Source organism: Oncorhynchus mykiss, chromosome 3 (genome assembly GCF_057628025.1).
Source record: "Oncorhynchus mykiss isolate SJ-2025 chromosome 3, ASM5762802v1, whole genome shotgun sequence".
NCBI classification, from domain to species: domain Eukaryota; kingdom Metazoa; phylum Chordata; class Actinopteri; order Salmoniformes; family Salmonidae; genus Oncorhynchus; species Oncorhynchus mykiss.
The window spans coordinates 93,206,983-93,224,065 of NC_143024.1; the positions used below are offsets into that span (position 1 = coordinate 93,206,983).

Here is a 17,083-nt window from a genome sequence, read left to right on the forward strand (position 1 = left end):
TGATTGTTTTTTATAAGATACGTTTAATGCTAGCTAGCACCTTACCTTGACTCCTTGCTGCACTCGCATAACAGGTAGTCAGCCTGCCACGCAGTCTCCTCGTGGAGTGCAACGTAATCGGCCACAATCGGTGTCCAAAAATGCCGATCACCGATTGCTATGAAAACTTTAAATCGGGCCCCAATTAATCGGCCATTCCGATTAATCGGTCGACCTCTAACACACACTCATGCTCTCACACACACACACACATACACACACACACACACACACACACACACACACACACACACACACACAGTAGAGCAGCTTCCTTATCAGGAGTCTAAAACTTACATAATCTCAATCTTTTAAATTCACAATGTGATTAGTCAGTGGATGTACTTCTTTAATGGTATCCGTTGTTGCCTGTTTAAATGTGTCTGTTGTTTAAATGTGTCTGTTGTTGCCTGTTTAAATGTGTCTGTTGTTTAAATGTGTCTGTTGTTGCATGTTTAAATGTGTCCGTTGTTGCCTGTTTAAATGTGTCTGTTGTTGCCTGTTTAAATGTGTCCGTTGTTGCCTGTTTAAATGTGTCTGTTGTTGCCTGTTTAAATGTGTCTGTTGTTGCCTGTTTAAATGTGTCTGTTGTTGCCTGTTTAAATGTGTCTGTTGTTGCCTGTTTAAATGTGTCTGTTGTTGCCTGTTTAAATGTGTCTGTTGTTGCCTGTTTAAATGTGTCTGTTGTTGCCTGTTTAACTGTGTCTGTTGTTGCCTGTTTAACTGTGTCTGTTGTTGCCTGTTTAACTGTGTCTGTTGTTGCCTGTTTAAATGTGTCTGTTGTTGCCTGTTTAATTGTGTCTGTTGTTGCCTGTTTAACTGTGTCTGTTGTTGCCTGTTTAAATGTGTCTGTTGTTGCCTGTTTAAATGTGTCTGTTGTTGCCTGTTTAAATGTGTCTGTTGTTGCCTGTTTAATTGTGTCTGTTGTTGCCTGTTTAAATGTGTCTGTTGTTGCCTGTTTAAATGTGTCTGTTGTTGCCTGTTTAATTGTGTCTGTTGTTGCCTGTTTAAATGTGTCTGTTGTTGCCTGTTTAAATGTGTCTGTTGTTGCCTGTTTAATTGTGTCTGTTGTTGCCTGTTTAAATGTGTCTGTTGTTGCCTGTTTAAATGGATCAATTCACACACTTATCCCTAATGCCTCTGATCTGGCGGACTCACGAAACGCAAATGCTTTATTTGTAAATGATGTCTGAGTGTTGGAGTGTGGATAGACCCTGGCTATCGATAAACTTTAAAAACAATACATTTGTTTGGCTTAATATAAGGAATAAGAAATGATTTATACTTGTACTTTTGATACCTACGTATATTTGAACAATTAAGTTTAATTTTGATATTTAAGTATATTTAAAACCAAATACTTTTAGTCCAGGAGTAATTTTCTATTTTTAAGTATTGAAAATGGAATACTTTTCCCACCATTGCAAACAAGTGAGCTTGCCAATGTGCTTCATTAAGATTACGAGCAACATGGAACAATTGACAATGATTAAGGTGGGAATGTTGTTCCCTTGTCTAATATAATTGCTTACATTTATTGTCAATGTAGCATAAAAAAAACTGTTTTCCTAGATTGCATTTTAACAAAAATAAATACAACTTGGTTCAATTTGAGTCCAGAGGCAAAACAAGCTGAGCACCACTGGGTAAGATCAAGCAAAGCTGCTTTCAAATAGAAAAGCCTTGATTAGTTATGTCTATTTGATTTCACATTCATTCCTGTAATACACTGCTGTACCTAAACTCTCCACTGTTGTTGTAATTATGACTGCTATTATTCTGCATTCTGCTGGCTGCTGGAATAGAATGATCCAGGCGTACTGAAGTAGGTCATTAGAATTATTTTAGAGTTCTAGAATTCTCCAACATTCCTTCCTCTCTCTCTCTCTCTCTCTCTCTCTGTTCTACATCTAGGGGGGATGGGAGGGGCCTGGCTGACATGGAATTGTAATCACATATCCTTTCATCAAAGCCAAGGATTGTTTCAGCTGCCTTTGAAGTGTGTGTACAGCAGTTAGGCCTTCTGTTGGATTACTGGGCCCTGTGTAGGTTATGACAGAGACCCACGGTCGGTCCCAGAGTCAAATGATGTGAACCGCTCAGAGAGAGAGGAGAGGAGAGGAGAGGAGAGGAGAGGAGAGGAGAGGAGAGGAGAGGAGAGGAGAGGAGAGGAGAGGAGAGGAGAGGAGAGGAGAGGAGAGGAGAGGAGAGGAGAGGAGAGAGAGAGAGAGAGAGAGAGATTTGAGTGAGAGAGAGAGAGATATATAGAGAGTGAGAGAGAGATAGATAGAGAGTGAGAGAGATATATAGAGAGTGAGAGAGATAGATAGAGAGTGAGAGAGATAGATATAGAGTGAGAGAGAGATAGATATAGAGAGAGCAGAGAGAGATTCTGCAACCACCTAAAAGAAAGCGATTCCCAACCCTTCCATAACAAAGCCATCACCTACAGAGAGATGAACCTGGAGAAGAGCCCCCTTAAGCAAGCTGGTCCCGGGGCTCTGTTCACAAACACACCCCACAGAGCCCCAGGACAGCAACACAATTGGACCCAACCAAATCATGTGCAAACAAGAAGATTATTATTTGACACATTGGAAAGAATTAACAAAAAAACTGAGCAAACTAGAATGTTATTTGACCCTAAACAGAGAGTACACAGTGGCAGAATACCTGACCACTGTGACTGACCCAAACTTAAGGAAAGCTTTGACTATGTACAGACTCAGTGAACATAGCCTTGCTATTGAGAAAGGTCGATGTAGGCAGACATCGAAGTAGGCAGACATAATCTCCTGCCCAATGTATGACCATATTAGAGGCAAATATTTCCCTCAGATTACTCAAATCCACAAAGAATTGGAGGGCTAACTTCATATCTACTGGGTAAAATACGACAGTGAGCCATCACAGTTTGGAACTTCTGTGAATGCAATGTTTACTGTTCATTTTTATTGTTTATTCCACTTTTGTATATTATCTACCTCACTTGCTTCGGCAATGTTCCCCATGCCAATAAATCCCCTGAGAGAGAGAGAGAGAGAGAGAGAGAGAGAGAGAGAGAGAGAGAGAGAGAGAGAGAGAGAGAGAGAACGGTAAACAGACTCACCACAAGGTCAGGCTGTGTTGGAGAAACACTACACACCCATTGTGAGACACTCGAGTGAATGCACACACACACACAGGCAACAAGACCCTAGACATCCTGAAGACACAATCAGACGACAGGGCTTTGCTGCGTAACAATCAGCTTAGATTGATTACACAGTCTGTCTCTCTGTGGCAGAATGTATCTGTGGCAGAATGTATCTTAGATTGATTACACAGTCTGTCTCACTGTGGCAGAATGTATCTTAGATTGATTACACAGTCTGTCTCTCTGTGGCAGAATGTATCTTAGATTGATTACACAGTCTGTCTCTCTGTGGCAGAATGTATCTGTGGCAGAATGTATCTTAGATTGATTACACAGTCTGTCTCTCTGTGGCAGAATGTATCTTAGATTGATTACACAGTCTGTCTCACTGTGGCAGAATGTATCTTAGATTGATTACACAGTCTGTCTCTCTGTGGCAGAATGTATCTTAGATTGATTACACAGTCTGTCTCACTGTGGCAGAATGTATCTTAGATTGATGACACAGTCTGTCTCTCTGTGGCAGAATGTATCTTAGATTGATTACACAGTCTGTCTCTCTGTGGCAGAATGTATCTTAGATTGATTACACAGTCTGTCTCTCTGTGGCAGAATGTATCTTAGATTGATTACACAGTCTGTCTCTCTGTGGCAGAATGTATCTTAGATTGATTACACAGTCTGTCTCACTGTGGCAGAATGTATCTTAGATTGATTACACAGTCTGTCTCTCTGTGGCAGAATGTATCTTAGATTGATTACACAGTCTGTCTCTCTGTGGCAGAATGTATCTTAGATTGATCACACAGTCTGTCTCTCTGTGGCAGAATGTATCTGTGGCAGAATGTATCTTAGATTGATTACACAGTCTGTCTCTCTGTGGCAGAATGTATCTTAGATTGATTACACAGTCTGTCTCACTGTGGCAGAATGTATCTTAGATTGATTACACAGTCTGTCTCTCTGTGGCAGAATGTATCTTAGATTGATTACACAGTCTGTCTCTCTGTGGCAGAATGTATCTTAGATTGATTACACAGTCTGTCTCTCTGTGGCAGAATGTATCTGTGGCAGAATGTATCTTAGATTGATTACACAGTCTGTCTCACTGTGGCAGAATGTATCTTAGATTGATTACACAGTCTGTCTCTCTGTGGCAGAATGTATCTTAGATTGATTACACAGTCTGTCTCTCTGTGGCAGAATGCATCTTAGATTGATTACACAGTCTGTCTCTCTGTGGCAGAATGTATCTGTGGCAGAATGTATCTTAGATTGATTACACAGTCTGTCTCTCTGTGGCAGAATGTATCTTAGATTGATTACACAGTCTGTCTCTCTGTGGCAGAATGTATCTTAGATTGATTACACAGTCTGTCTCTCTGTGGCAGAATGTATCTGTGGCAGAATGTATCTTGTCATTATACAGCAGGGAAATAAGCCCACTAGATGTTACATAAAGAATCATTTGATTTGAAACACTCGTGTTTAGGGAGGAACTTGTCTATCCATCTGTCTGCCTCTCCGTCTGCCTGCCTGTCTGTCTGCCTGTCTGTCTGTCTGCATTTCTGCCCATTTGCCCGTTTGCCTGTCTGCCTGCGAGGTGAGTACAGCCATAGACACACTGTGGAGATTTAGCCCATGCTTCACAGGGGATTGGAAATTGAACCTGAGATTAAACTACTCACAGCTTTAGTATGACATAAATCAACTGGAAGATGCTTTGTGGAAGACAGATGAGAGAGAGAGTGTGTAAGAGTGAATGAAAGAGAGAGTTTTGAGAGAGTTCCTGACCAGAGAGAGAGAGAGAGTGAAAAGAGAGAGAGCGAGAGAGAGAGAGAGAGAGAGAGAGAGAGAGGGGGCAAAAACACAGAGACCCAGAACTTGAGTTTACGCCTTAACTATGGTGAATCACTAAAACAATACTGAAATACAAGCAATAGCAATAATACAGAAATACACTACGAAAAAAGAAGGAACAGCACGTCAGAAATCAGCTCAATGTAATTGAAGAATCCATAGACTCTAACTACTTCTGGGAAAATTGGAAAAACTAAACAAACAACAACACGAAGAATTATCTATCCAAAATGGAGATGTATGGATGAATCACTTCTCCAATCTTGTTGGCTCTATAACAAAGAACAAACAGCAAAAACATATACATTATCAAATACAAATCTTAGAATCAACTATGAAAGACGACCAGAACACACTGGATTCTCCAATTGCATTGAATGAACTTCACAACGAAATGCAAACCCTCCAACCCCAAAAAGCCTGTGGTGTTGATGGTATCCTCAATGAAATGATCAAATATACGGACCACAAATTACAATTGACTATACTAAATATAAATAAATATATATCCTGTATTTATGTTTGAAGCCTGAAATGTGGCAAAAGGTCGCAAAGTTCAAGGGGGCCGAATACTTTCGCAAGGCACTGTATATTCCCAAAGTGTCCATAACAAAGCCTTCACCTACAGAGAGATGAACCTGGAGAAGAGTCCCCTAAGCAAGCTGGTCCTGGGGCTCTGCTCACAAACACAAACACCCCACAGAGCCCCAGGACAGCAACACAATTAGACCCAACCAAATCATTATAAAACAAGAAGATAATTATTTGACACATTGGAAAGAATTAACAAAAAAACGTAGAAAACTAGAATGTTATTTGGCCCCAACCAGTGAAGAACCCACACCATTGTAAATACAACCCATATTTATGCTTATTTATTTTATCTTGTGTCCTTTACCATTTGTACATTGTTAAAACACTGTATATATATATAATATATATAATATCATTGTTTTGAAACCTCTGTATGTGTAATGTTTACTGTTCATTTTTATTGTTTATTTCACTATATATATTCACTTTATATATTATCTACCTCACTTGCTTTGGCAATGTTAACACATGTTGCCCATGCCAATAAAGCCCTTGAATTGAATTGAATTGAATTGAGAGAGAGAGAGAGAGAGAGAGAGAGAGAGAGAGAGAGAGAGAGAGAGAGAGAGAGAGAGAGAGAGAGAGAGAGAGAGAGAGAGAGAGAGAGAGAGAGACCTCAGGTCTTAAGTCAGTGACCATCAGAAGTACTTGATCCACTGTTTGTTGATCTACTATCTAAACAAGAAAAATAACTGTTAATCAGAAATACTTTGATGACTTATTCCATAAATAAAATATCCAGAATCCAGTGGAGAATTAGATCCATACGATTTGATTGGTTTACAGGCATCCTGGGTGACAACAAATAGTGTTAAACTCCCTCTCCTTGTGGTTAAACTCGCTCTCCTTGTGGTTAAACTCCCTCTCCTTGTGGTTAAACTCCCTCTCCTTGTGGTTAAACTCCCTCTCCTTGTGGTTAAACTCCCTCTCTTCCCTACTCTGTCTCTGTTGTTAATGAGTTGGACCTTCTTCAGCCATTACCAGACAACTCTCCCCACAGGGGACTGGAAAACGCTGGAATGTTTACAGCCTAGGACCAAACAATCTCACGCAATGATGCAATATGATGTATTCAAAACAAGCACTGAAGCCAACAAAATGTGATGAGTGATGAACACAACAGCCATGTTATTCTGGTATACCTCCTCAGTCCTCATCCTGACCGTAATTAAAATAACCTAAAAAATGAATGTGAAGAGTAAGAGGAAAAAATGATCAGTGCCCACAAACTGCTGTGACGTTTGGTCTGAGAGATTTACTAATTTGCTTCATTCGTTCTTCTCAGGCGTCAGCGGTGGGCAGCTAACTGTGAGCTGGAAATCAGGACTATTTCTTCAATTTCACCACAGACCTGGGTTCAAATACTATTGGAAATACATTTTAAATACTTTTTTTTATCTGTGCTTGATTCAGCTTTCCAGGCTTCATGGACCAATAGAATCGTCCCAAAATTGTAAACCACGCCCATCTGGCACTCTTAGACAGGCTAGCACAAGCGCTCAATATTTGAATGATTCTTCATTTAACTCGGGTCTGGTTTCTCAGTCCCATCACAGACACTCTATCTTTTTAACTGCTTCACTTAAGCCCCAGAATGCATTACAGTAGCATCCCTTAATTTGAATACCTGGAGATGTCTGAGGAAGTTGTGATTAAAAACACACTGAAAACTCGTTTTAATGGCATGGAATCTCCATAAAGCAGTGCTTTCACAATTCCATTTATTCAGTACCCCCAACAGCACACATCTTTGTTGTAGCCCCAGACAAACTAACCTGATGCAACTCATTGAGGGCCTGATGTTTTGTTGAATCAGGTGAGGTGTTGGGGGAGAATGGGGTAAGTTGAGCCAAAGAGGGAATTTGAGCCATCCCTTGTTTCTCAAAAACCATCCAACAAATTCATTAGACCAAAGGTTTAGGAAGATGTCAGCATCATTTCATGGGGTCTGTGAAGGAAGAAACAACATGGAAAAAGTGGGAAGGAAGTTACGTCCCAAATATTTTTTCTCCATGTCAAATGAATGTATTGTGTCAGAGGTTTTATGATACTGGTACATCATCCGAAGTAAATCATCTTAAAGGACCAGTGAAGTCAAACATGTGATTTCCATGTGTTTTATATATACAGCATATTTATTGCATTTTTGCATATATAAAAATATATATATATACAGCCTATATTTTTACTTCTTGATACTACCAATCCCGCTTGCGGATCCGGGAGCGTAATCATCGCCTCAAACTAATTAGCATAACGCAGCAGCCATAAATGTCCCTAGAAAATCTTCCTATTCATGAAAATCACAAATTAAATATGTTGAGACACAGCTTAGCCTTTTGTTAATCACACTGTCATCTCAGATTTTCAAAATATGCATTACAGCCAACGCTAGACAAGCATTTGTGTAAGTTTATCATGGCATAATGCTATGGCTAGGCTCTGCTGGCAGCAGGCAACATTTTCATGAAAATAAGAAAAGCAACCAAATTAAATCATTTACCTTTGAAGAACTTCATATGTTTTCACTCAGGAGACTCCCAGTTAGATAGCAAATGCTCCTTTTTTCCAAAAAATATTATTTTTGTAGGCGAAATTGCTCCCGTTTCTTCATCATGCTTGGCTGAGAAATCGACCGGAAAATGCGGTCACTACAACTCCAAACTTTTTTCAAAATTAGCTCCATAATATCAACAGAAACATGGCAAACGTTGTTTAGGATCCATCCTCAAGGTGTTTTTCACATATCTATTCGATAATATATCCGTCGGGACAATTGGTTTCTCATAAGAAGCGATTGGAATAATGGCTACCTCAGTACTTTACGCAAGATTTTCTGCGGGAGCCATCATGTGACCACTTGCTTCTTCAACATAAATGCGTAAAAATACTTCACAATGCTGTAGACACCTTGGGGAATGCGTAGAAAGCGTAAGCTCATTCGTAGCCCATTCACAGCCATATAAGGAGTCATTGGCATGAAGCGCTTTCAAAAAATGCGGCACTTCCTGATTGGATTTTTATATGGGTTTCGCCTGTAACATCAGTTCTGTTGCACTCACAGACAATATCTTTGCAGTTTTGGAAACGTCAGAGTGTTTTCTATCCAAAGCTGTCAATTATATACATAGTCAAGCATCTTGTCGTGACAAAATATCCCGTTTAAAACGGGAACGTTTTTCATCCAAAAATGAAATACTGCCCCCAGAGTTTCAAGATTAACTTGGCAAGTCAGTTAAGAACAAATTCTCCTCAACTGTTCCACAATATGAGGTTGGAATAAAACTGTGAAATTGTGAAAAATATGATATTGCCCTTTTAGTGTAATGGCTGTTTGAAAAGACCAGCAGGAATTTCAGCCTGTTGTGGTGGGATGTAGTTTTGACCTTTCTCGTGTCATAACGAGGCCGTAAATTAGTTATTAGACCAATAACAAAGAGGGTTCCAAACCTCTCCGCCAATAACACTCAGACCACTCCAGGACAGTCCTAGACCAATAACAGCTCAGTTTTCCTCTCCCCACTCAGACCACTTCAGGACAGTCCTAGACCAATAACAGCTCAGTTTTCCTCTCCCCACTCAGACCACTTCAGGACAGTCCTAGACCAATAACAGCTCAGTTTTCCTCTCCCCACTCAGACCACTTCAGGACAGTCCTAGACCAATAACAGCTCAGTTTTCCTCTCCCCACTCAGACCACTTCAGGACAGTCCTAGACCAATAACAGCTCAGTTTTCCTCTCCCCACTCAGACCACTCCCACCCAGACCAATAAAAAAGTCCTAGTTTGAGCTCTTTGCCTAGAAGGTATTTTTATTTCCTTTTGACCATTCAAATTGAAAACAATCACAGTAAGGTACTTAATAATTGTTACCCAGAAAGTATTTGATATTGAGATTTTTTTTTTAAAACAGCCTCACTTTTAAGATTGTTCTATACATCTATGAACTTCTATGAGGTCCTAAACCTCAAATAAAATCATTTGTCACGTGCTGAATAAAACAGTTGTAGACCTTTCTGTGAAATGCTTACTGACAAAGCCCTTAACCTATTTACTAAATAAAATACAGTAAAAAATAAATAAAAGAGTAACAATAACATAACAATGACATATGCAGAGGGTACCAGTACCGAGGAAATGCCAAGAGTGTGCAAAGCTGTCATCAAGGCAAAGGGTGGCTACATTGAAGAATCTCAAATATAACATGTATTTTAATTTGTTTATCACTTTTTTGGTTACTACATGATTCCATATATGTTAATTCAAAGTCTTGATTTCTTCACTATTAATCTACAAGGTATAAAATAATAAAACTAAACTGAAATGAGTAGGTGTGTCCAACATTTTGACTGGTACTGTACATGTAGGTAGGGGTAAAGTGACTATGCAGAGATAATCAGCAGCAATAAAAACGGGGGGGGGGGGGGGGTCAATGCAGATAGTTCGGGTAGCCATGTGATTAGCAGTTAACAGTCTTATGGCTTGGGGGTAATAGCTGTTAAGAAGCCTTTTGGACCTAGACTTGGTGTTCCGTTACCGCTTGCCGTGCGGTAGCAGGGAGAATAGTCTATGACTTGGGTGGCTGGAGTTTTTGACAATATTTAGGGCTTTCCTTTGACACCGCCTGGTATAGAGGTCCTGGATGACAGGAAGCTTGACCACAGTGATGTACTCGGCCATACGCACAGTCCTCTGTAGCGCCTACCAGTCGTAGGCCGAGCAGTTGCCATACCAGCGGTTATGCTCTCGATGGCGCAGCTCTATAACTTTATGTGGATCTGAGGACCCATGCCAAATCTTTTCAGTCTCCTGAGGGGGAATAGGTTTTGTCGTGCGCTCTTCACGACTGTCTTGGTTTGTTTGGACCATGATAGTTTGTTGGTGATGTGGACACCAAGGAACTTGAAGCTCTCAACCTGCTCCACTACAGCCCCATCGATGAGAATGGGGGAGTACTCGGCCCTCCTTTTCCTGTAGTCCATGATTATCTCTTTTGTCTTGATCCCGTTGAGGGAGAGGTTGTTGTCCTGGACACCACATCTGACCTCCTCACTATAGGTGAGTTGCTGGGGATCAAGGCCGACGACACCATTGTGTCAACAACAAACTTATTGATGGTGTTCGAGTCGTGCCTGGCCACGCAGTCACAAGTAAACAGGGAGTAAAGGAGGGTAAAGGAGGGGACAAACAGGGAGTAAAGGAGGGTAAAGGAGGGGACAAACAGGGAGTAAAGGAGGGTAAAGGAGGGGACAAACAGGGAGTAAAGGAGGGTAAAGGAGGGGACAAACAGGGAGTAAAGGAGGGTAAAGGAGGGGACAAAGCACTTAACCCTGAGGAGCCCCCGTGTTGAGGATCAGCGTGCCAGATGTGTTATTGCCTACCCTTACCACCTGGGGGGCGGCTCGTCAGGTATTTCAGGATCCAGTTGCAGAGGGAGGTGTTTAGTCCCAGGGTCCTTACATTAGTGATGAGCTTTGAGGGTACTATGGTGTTGAACACTGAGCTGTAGTCAATGAACAGCATTCTCACGTAGGTTTCCTTTTGTCCAGGTGGGAAAGGGCAGTCTGGAGTGAACTGGAGATTGTGTCTTCTGTGGATATGTTTGGGCGGTATGCGAATTAGAGTGGGTAAAGGGTTTATGGGATGATGGTGTTGAGCCATGACCAGCCTTTCAAAGCACTTCATGGCTACAGATGTGTGCTACGGGTCAGTAGTCATTTAGACAGGTTACCTTGGTGTTCTTGGGCACAGGGACTATGGTGGTCTGCTGGAAACATGTAGGTATTACAGACTCGGTCAGGGAGAGGTTGAAAATGTCAGTGAAGAAATGCCAGTTGATCCGCGCATGCTCTGAGTACATGTCCTGGTAATCCGTCTGGCACTGCGACCTTGTGAATGTTGACCTGTTTAAAGGTCTTACTCACATTGGCTAAGGAGAGCGTGATCACACAGTCGTCTGGAACAGCTGGTACTCTCATGCATGCAGCAGTGTTGTTTTCCTTCGAAGTGCACATAGAAGTCATTAAGCTCGTCTGGCAGGCTCGTGTCACTGGGCAGCTGGCACCTAGCATGACAGTGCATCATTGTAGCTGTGTGGGCTGATAGAGTCAAAATGTCTTCTTTGGGGTAAGTTGAGCCAAGGGTTTACGACAGTGTTAAAAGATGCTTAAAATTATTAAAAGACAAAAAGCAATTGTGATTGCGTTGAATTGTGTTTGAAAAATAAAGATAGACATGGGTTTTAAAAGGTAGTGGTATTTTTTAATTAATTCAGTACAGAAATGTTTAGACGCCTTAACTTACCCGGTCCCATAGCTCTGCTGTAGGTAGATATCTGACCCACTCTCTCCTGCTGTAGGTGGATATCTGACCCACTCTCTCCTGCTGTAGGTAGATATCTGACCCACTCTCTCCTGCTGTAGGTGGATATCTGACCCACTCTCTCCTACTGTAGGTAGATATCTGACCCACTCTCTCCTGCTGTAGGTGGATATCTGACCCACTCTCTCCTGCTGTAGGTGGATATCTGACCCACTCTCTCCTGCAGTAGGTAGATATCTGACCCACTCTCTCCTGCTGCAGCGAGGTAGATATCTGACCCTCTCTCTCCTGCTGTAGGTAGATATCTGACCCACTCTCTCCTGCTGTAGCGAGGTAGATATCTGACCCTCTCTCTCCTGCTGTAGGCAGATATCTGACCCACTCTCTCCTGCTGTAGGTGGATATCTGACCCACACTCCTGCTGTAGGTGGATATCTGACCCACTCTCTCCTGCTGTAGGTAGATATCTGACCCACTCTCTCCTGCTGTAGGTAGATATCTGACCCACTCTCTCCTGCTGTAGGTAGGTAGATATCTAAACCTCTCTCTCCTGCTGTAGGTAGATATCTGACCCACTCTCTCCTGCTGTAGGTGGATATCTGACCCACTCTCTCCTGCTGTAGGTAGATATCTGACCCACTCTCTCCTGCTGTAGGTGGATATCTGACCCACTCTCTCCTGCTGTAGGTAGATATTTGACCCACTCTCTCCTGCTGTAGGTAGATATCTGACCCACTCTCTCCTGCTGTAGGTAGGTAGATATCTAAACCTCTCTCTCCTGCTGTAGGTAGATATCTGACCCACTCTCTCCTGCTGTAGGTAGATATCTGACCCACTCTCTCCTGCTGTAGGTAGGTAGATATCTAAACCTCTCTCTCCTGCTGTAGTTAGATATCTGACCCACTCTCTCCTGCTGTAGGTAGATATCTGACCCACTCTCTCCTGCTGTAGGTAGATATCTGACCCACTCTCTCCTGCTGTTGGACTGGAGTTGTGAAACACTGTTACAAAGGGAGGGAGTGATGAAATAAATGTGTAAAATTGGCCTCATGTAGTGTATATTGTGATATGGCAATATATCGTTAATTGTTTTTGGTATTGTCACAACCCTTGGGTATTTGGGGCGGCAGCGTAGCCTAGTGATTAGAGCGTTGGACTAACAACCGAAAGGTTTCATGTTCAAATCCCTGAGTTGACAAGGTACAAATCTGTCGTTCTGCGCCCTGAACAAGGCGGTTAAACCCACTGTTTCTAGGCCGTCATTGAAAATAAGAATTTGTTCTTTAACTGACTCGTCGAGTTATATAAAGGTTAAATAAAATGTAAAAATCCCTATACATTAGTTCCCAGTCTAACGTAAACCATAGTATTTACATAGAAAAAGGATGTAATCATGACAAAATGGCAATAGGTAAGGGATCCGGTCGTAACCTGACAAACCAGCCTACAGATCTTAAATGATAGCACACCACTGTCCCATTTGTAGCAAATCATTATTTACACAGAAGCATTTTATGGATCTGATAAGGATCTGATAACTACGAGGTCTAACAGGAGCTGCAGTTGTAAAATAAAGTGTCTCTCTGCTTCTTGCATTATCTCAGTACAACTAGCAACTGGTGTAGACGATCGTCCACGTCTGACACATGTCTCTGTGTGACGAGAGCAGCTATACTGTCAATGAAAAGGTCTCAACTTCTCCCATTTTGGTCGTCGGGGTTGTTGGAGCCGAGCTTCATCAAGTTAGAAAAAATGTCTTGGTTATCCAACCTTCTGCCATTGATCTCGTCTCCTCTCGTCTCCTCTCGTCTCCTCTCTTCTCCTCTCTTATCCTCTCTTCTCCTCTCTCTTACTCTCTCCCCCCGCTCCCCCTCTCTCTCTCCAACTCTTCCCTCTCTCCCTCTCTCTTGCTCTCTCTCTCTCTCTCTCATAGTGATTTACCTGTCATGTCTCTAGTCTACCAACAACGAGGAAGAAAAGATTGTGCTCGGCTGTTCCTCCGTAACCTCAGTTGATTGCAGATTATAATTATCACATCGCCCCCCCCTCTTCACAACGGGAGGGCAACAGGAGGAGAATTAGCAGCTGTCAGGAGAAGCCATGTCTCAACTGACTATCTGTCAGTAAGGCTGTCTCTCCTCGTCCCCTCTCCTCTTCCGTTAATCCTTCATGTTACTTATTGACTGTGCTTTGTCTTCACTCACCCAGAGGTAACAACCTAGCTCACCCTGTAGGAAGGTTTAAAGTCAACGACTCATAACGGTCCTATTTAAAAAGCTAATTCATGTATTTAGATTCCTTCATCTGTCCCAAATCCATCAGCATTATTATTATATTATATTATTGAGCCCTGTGCCTAGCAGATGTGCCTGTGTGTGATCCCCCCATTTATCTCCTCTCTTGTCTTAATTCAGCTCTGTGTACTCGAGGCTGTTGACTTCAGAGCCAAGGCCGGAGAACAGAGAATAAAGAGAGTAGAGAGCCCGAACAAAAAGAAAGTGAATATCAATCTGGCTGTAGAAAACTGTCTTTCACACCCAGGAGATGTCCTGGTCCTGAATTACCTAACACAGACAGGAAATGAGTGGAGTCCTGGGTCTAATTTACCTAACACAGACAGGAAATTAGTGGTGTCCTGGGTCTAATTTACCTAACACAGACAGGAAATTAGGGTTGTCCTGGTCCTGATTTACCTAACACAGACAGGAAATGAGTGGTGTCCTGGGTCTAATTTACCTAAAACAGAAAGGAAATGATTGGTCCTGATTTACCTAACACAGACAGGAAATTAGTGGTGTCTGGGTCCTAATTTACCTAACACAGACAGGAAATGAGTGGTGTCCTGGGTCTAATTTACCTAACACAGACAGGAAATGAGTGGTGTGCTGGGTCTAATTTACCTAACACAGACAGGAAATGAGTGGTGTCCTGGGTCTAATTTACCTAACACAGACAGGAAATGAGGGTTGTCCTGGTCCTGATTTACCTAACACAGACAGGAAATGAGTGGTGTCTGGGTCCTAATTTACCTAACACAGACAGGAAATGAGTGGTGTCCTGGGTCTAATTTACCTAACACAGACAGGAAATGAGTGGTCCTGATTTACCTAACACAGACAGGAAATGCGTGTTGTCCTGGTCCTGATTTATCTAACACAGACAGGAAATTAGTGTTTCGTCAGGAGACCTACCTGGGCCCAAACGGCACCAATTCCCTACATCCCAATATGCCCTGGTCAAACGTAGAGTACTATATAGGGTGTAGGTTACCATTTAGGATACATCTCAGGTTCCTGATGTACAAAACACGGACACAGAAGAAGTAGCTGTCACAACCATTAGAGTGACAATGAACCCTGTTACATCCATATATATCTCCAGTCACAAAACCATTACAATTACCATGAACCATGCAGGCCAGATGAATCACTCACAGATAAAATGATGGATCAATACTGATGACCCAATCCTCTGTGAGACTCCTGACCCCTGATCGACAAAGCAATGAGCAGCATTAAATAGCATAATGATTTTCCACTGCTTTTAATGCTGTGCTGTTTTTTAAAGGCACATCTAAGAACGATCACACTACATTGGGTATTTTAGAAGTTTATAAAAGAAAGTGATTCTGTTTTACTGGCGTGGTACGCGACAAGCCTAAGTCCTTCGTACAGTTGACATTTTCAATATCACTGTGTAATGTTCTTAGGGATTCATCTTTTGCACATGGCTACACATTTCAAGTTGAAGCGGCAAGGCGATTCTGTCACGTTCTGACCTTTAGTTCCTTTGTTTTAGTGTTGGTCAGGGCGTGAGTTGGGGTGGGCAGTCTATGTTTTGTGTTTCTGTGTTTGGTTTCTGTTTCGGCCTAGTGTGGTTCTCAATCAGAGGCAGGTGTCGTTAGTTGTCTCTGATTGAGAATCATACCTGGGTAGCCTGGGTTTTGTGGGTGTTTGCTTCCCTGTCAGTGTTTGTCGCCACACGGTACTGTTTCGGATTCGCTTCATGTTCACGTTTATTGTTTTGTTTTTCATTGTGTTCAGTTTATTGATTAAAGTAATTATCACGAACACTTACCACGCTGCATCTTGGTCCGATCCTTACTCCTCTTCAGACGAAGAGGAGATCTGCCGTTACAGATTCATTTAGCTCACTTTGTAAACTGTTTTTATTATTGTCATGAAGAATAAAATGTCAGCCAGTAAATAAGAGAGAAGTTATTTTTTTACCCAGATTGGAAACAAAAAAATGTAACTTTCCAACAAAAAAACGTATGACTAATTATCCTGTTAATTACTGCAATCAAGGAAGTAAAGGAAGCAAGATATCTCACACACGTCGTACTCCAACAGCTAGGAAAACCAATCGTCTCTATAATAAGTATTTTGATCGCATCTCTAAACTATTAAGTTTCTCTCATAATTTGCAAATAAATTCATTCAAAATCCTACAATGTGATTTTCTAGATTTTTTTTCTTATTTTGTCTGTCATAGTTGAAGTGTACCTATGATGAAAATTACAGGCCTCTCTCATCTTTTTAAGTGAGAGAACTTGCACAATTGGTGGCTGACTAAATACTTTTTTTGCCCCACTGTAAATAATGAAGCATTAATAAGATTGTTTTTTTAATTATTTTTTAAATTTATTTTACTCACAGATTATATCAGACTTCTTAACGCTCATAGGCCTATAGTTTTCCTAGGGGATATGTGTAAACAGGCAGGAGACCGGAAAATACGCCCTAATACATTCAATCAAGTAACGTTTGTTTTTCCAATGAGGACTTAACAGTGATTGTCAGAAGTGTGGAGGAGGAGGAGGTGACAAATGCTTCAAATTATCTCTTGCCCTCTAGTTGGAACAACTAGTGCCCATTCAATGACTGTAGATGGATTCTCTGTATCTCAGCAATTTAGAGGCAACATCTCCGACATATCCATTCATTTATTTAAACAACCACAAACAAAATGTTGAACTCAGCATCGAGCTGCTCCATTCCTCTTCCAGGCTTTGTATGTCATCATTAAGTCAGCATCAACCAGCTTGTCACTCTATAGATGTGGTCCAATGTGCAACACCGAAACAACACCTAATGCATTTGTTCAAAAGCTTGTCGACTCAGTAATAAAATG

General features: G+C 41.6%; 1 protein-coding gene and 1 long non-coding RNA gene across 2 annotated transcripts in view; one reads left to right on the forward strand and one right to left on the reverse strand.

Annotated features, from left to right (window-relative positions):
* LOC149984729 (uncharacterized) overlaps positions 1-7,568 on the reverse strand; it is a 13,330-nt gene extending 5,762 nt beyond the window's left edge. The window contains exon 1 of the long non-coding RNA XR_016494918.1: positions 7,405-7,568. This is a non-coding gene — a long non-coding RNA (uncharacterized LOC149984729). The remainder of the gene's footprint in view (positions 1-7,404) is intronic.
* LOC110520659 (uncharacterized) overlaps positions 1-17,083 on the forward strand; it is a 141,173-nt gene that overhangs the window by 88,067 nt on the left and 36,023 nt on the right. The window lies entirely within an intron of this gene.